At 37.5% G+C, this 3,679-nt stretch overlaps 1 pseudogene; it reads right to left on the bottom strand.

Annotated features, from left to right (window-relative positions):
- Positions 1-338: 338 nt before the first annotated feature.
- On the bottom strand, positions 339-1,340 carry LOC112479499 (annotated as a pseudogene).
- Positions 1,341-3,679: the final 2,339 nt, after the last annotated feature.

Raw genomic sequence — 3,679 nt, 5'->3', positions numbered from 1 at the left:
AAATTTCTGACATTCTAGAACTAAACTGAATTATATTAATATTCTACTCTTATAATTCTATGAGAAATAAAAAAAAAATATGGGCAAAAAACTCCAAAATAAAACAAAACAGGGAGAGGCTTATAAAACTAAATATGGAACTCAGCTCTAACAGCTGAATGGAGAATGGAATTAAAATAACTTAAAAATCATGAGTGAATGATAAAGTGTACAGAAACTGAAAATTTCCAGACTATTTAAAACCTGGAATTGCTGATTATTCAGAAACTACACAGATGGATCAAGGGTAGTGAACAGCCAAAAAGGATTATAGATGACTCTGCATTGTTTTAGCTGCTCTACATGCCACCCGTCTCTGAGGAAAGCCTGACAGTTAGATATTGTAACAGGCTAATGCTGGCAGCAGATCCAATGATGGTAACCTGCTTATCACTAGATCCTTCCTATTGGGTTTGCAATTTTGATCTATGTCCCAGACATCTAGTAGATCTTATTGATTTTGGCACCCTAATGCCCAGTTATGCAGCCAATTAAAATGCTTAGAATGGTGAGCTCATGAATAGTCTTAGTGGATGCAACTAACCCTGCCCAACAGCCTTTCATTTCATTGAATTTCTATGTCATTGAATCCAGGATTGCCATGCATCATAGAAAAATAAGACTGTTGCATTGTCCACAGGGGCAGCTTGGTCAAATGTAGCTGTGGAATGGCATGCTGTCCTTGAATGGTATAGGCCTCCAGAGGGAGTCCATTCAGGTCAGTGTTGAGGCACAAAAACTCATACATTGCTGCTTTTTCTGTACCTGTCCTGACCACCTGCAAGGATGACCAGAAAGTTGGATGGTCTTCAGGGTCAGGATGGATGCAACACGATAAGATAGGTCTGTTTGACACACTCAGTGTCATGGATTTCTTATGCCAGCAGTGTAATGGCCTTCTTGGTTGAGTAGGGAAGCATATCCCCTGCCACTTGGACCTGAGCCCCTATATTCTCTTGTCATATATCCTTGATCTTGAAACCACTTTTCTTAATGAGAGAACCACACTGATAGCAGAGACTATCAGGCTCAGGGTTACCACGGGCTACTGACAGCTGTGCTATTGTGCTGATGTCCTCCTCCAGTTTGTAGATAATCATAAGAAAGGCTTTAAAGATGGCATTAGTGGGTCCAGCTAAAGCGGTAATTCTCTCAGCATAAATCCCTTCTGAGATGTTGATAATATGCACCTCTCTTCCCACACATCATTTTAACTTATCCTCCTTTCACATGATATTGCCAACTTCCTTTCTATGCATAAGGAGCTGTATGGTAAAGATATTTAATCCACTTTCAGTCATACCCTCTATCTGCCTACATGGCCTTTGTCACGTCCCTGCCAATCCCTATTTTCTTCCTCTGGCTTTTAGCCATTCCCCTTCCCACCCACTCCCCTTTTTCTCTTTGAGCCTGTAGTTTTTGGTTTTCACCGCTACCAGAGACAAAACACTTGACCATTCAAAATCCAGCTCCCCAGACATGGAGACAGGTGTGATTAAAGTAGACACACAAAGTACTAAACATAAAGGGAAACAATTGATACATTCGATTACATTTAAATGAAGAACTTTAGAACTTTTCTTCTACTAAAAGACTCCTTAAGAGAAAAAGCAAGCCATAGAGTGAGAGAAGACATTTGCTACTCCTATACCCATTGAAAGACTTTTATCTAAATAAAGAACTCATAAATTAAGAAAGAAATAGAAACAGTAGAGAAATCAGCAAAAAGCTTGAATGTGAGCTGTTCAAAAGAGGATATCCAACTGACCATTAAAAATAAAATGTGCTCAACCTCATACTAATCAGAAAATTGCAAATTCAAATCTCCACTACACATTGAATAGCTTGGCAAAAATTAAAACATCCGACATTACTAAGTATAACCTAGGATATAGAGCAACTGGAACTCTCATACAGTGTTGATAGCAGTGTTAATTGGTACCCTCTTTTTTTTATCTGTTGAAGATGAAGAGATTTATACCCTATGCCCCCTCTAACACTCAGTATAATTTTATTTATATAGCTTTCAAAAACAGACATAACATGTCTACAGTTTAGGTATACATACTTAGGTGGCAAAACAGTAAAACACTGCAAGGGAGTTATTCCCATACATTCAGGGAAATGGTTACCTCTAGGGAGAAGAAAGGAATTTGTAATGACCAGGAGTACACAGGAGTCTAATGGAGGGGTCGGCAGTGTTCTATTTCTTGACCAGGGGGCTGGTTACAAGAGTGTCTGATCTGCAATAATTTATTATGCTGCATGTCTGTGTTTCATGTGCTTTTCCATATGTGTGCTGTATTTCATTATAAGAAAGTTTTAAAAAAACATTCTCATAGCATTCTCTGAGAAACATTGGTTAGTAAAATTTTAATATATGATACTCACAAAAAGGGTTCCATGGTCAAATACATTTCAGCACTGGAATAAATGAAGCTGAACAGATCTTTAATATGCCAAGGTACATTGTGAAATTCCAAGAGGGGTCAAGAGTATGCAATGATTTATGTGACCATGGAACACTTTTCCTAAGAGATGTCTTACCGATCATATACTTAGGGAAATAGATGGGGGGAAAAAACATCATAAAGCAAGTCCCAATTTCATGAGCCAGTTAATCTGGTCCAACCATGGACTTCAGGAGCTTTATGCAAAGTATAAAATGCAAAGTCGCAAACAAATGAAGTTTTAGGTGGTGCTGAACTGGAGGCCCTCACTATTCTTAAAATTCTCATAATTTCAAGTGCCTACTCAACTGTTCCCAAACACTGAATCATGAGGGGTGAGCCCATACTCATAACCACATTCTCTGGCTATGTTTGTTTCAGGCTTCATAGTCACTATGTTGATGAATGTGTGTCTGTGGACAGATGGACCACCCCAGATTTGCTCACTTCTTATTTTCCTCCCATCTTTATTGAAATATAATAGACAATTAGTTGCTCATATTTACATCGTACAATTCAATGAGTGTTTTTCAATTATAGCTGGCATACAATAATATATTTATTTTAGTTGTACAGCATAGTGATTAGAGATCTATATAACTCATGAAGTGGTCACCCCACTAAATCAAGTACCCTTCTCCCCCTTACATATTTTTTACATTGTTGACTGTTTTCCTTATGCTACACTTTATATCTCCATGACTATTTTGTATCTATCCATTTGTACTTCTTAATCCCTTTGCCCTTTTTCACCATCTTCCCCAACCCATCTTCCCATCTAGTAGCCCTAAAATATTCTCTGTATCTATGAGTTTGTTTCCATTTTTGTTGTCATTTATTTGTTCTTTAGATTCCACATGTACATGAAATCATGTGGTATTTGTCTTTCTCTATGTGACTTACTTCATTCAGCGCAATACCCTCTAGGTCCATCAAGGCAATATCTTTTTCCATCCCCTTCCTTTTAGACTGTGTGTGTCTTTTAATCTGAAGTGAGTCTCTCGTAGGCAATATATGTAGGGAGTCTTGTTTTCTTATCCATTCGATTACTCTATCTTTTGGTTGGAGCATTTAATTCCTTTCAATCTGAGGTATTTGTTGATAGGAATGTAGTTATTACCATTCTTTATTCCTTTTTTTGATATATGTTTTTTCTTCTTAAAGAAATTCCTCCAAAATTTCCTGTGATA

This window comes from Pteropus alecto, unplaced genomic scaffold (assembly GCF_000325575.1).
Source record: "Pteropus alecto unplaced genomic scaffold, ASM32557v1 scaffold23, whole genome shotgun sequence".
Lineage (NCBI taxonomy): Eukaryota > Metazoa > Chordata > Mammalia > Chiroptera > Pteropodidae > Pteropus > Pteropus alecto.
The sequence above is the reverse complement of the archived record's forward strand: the minus strand, read 5'-3'. Positions and strand labels throughout refer to the sequence as shown.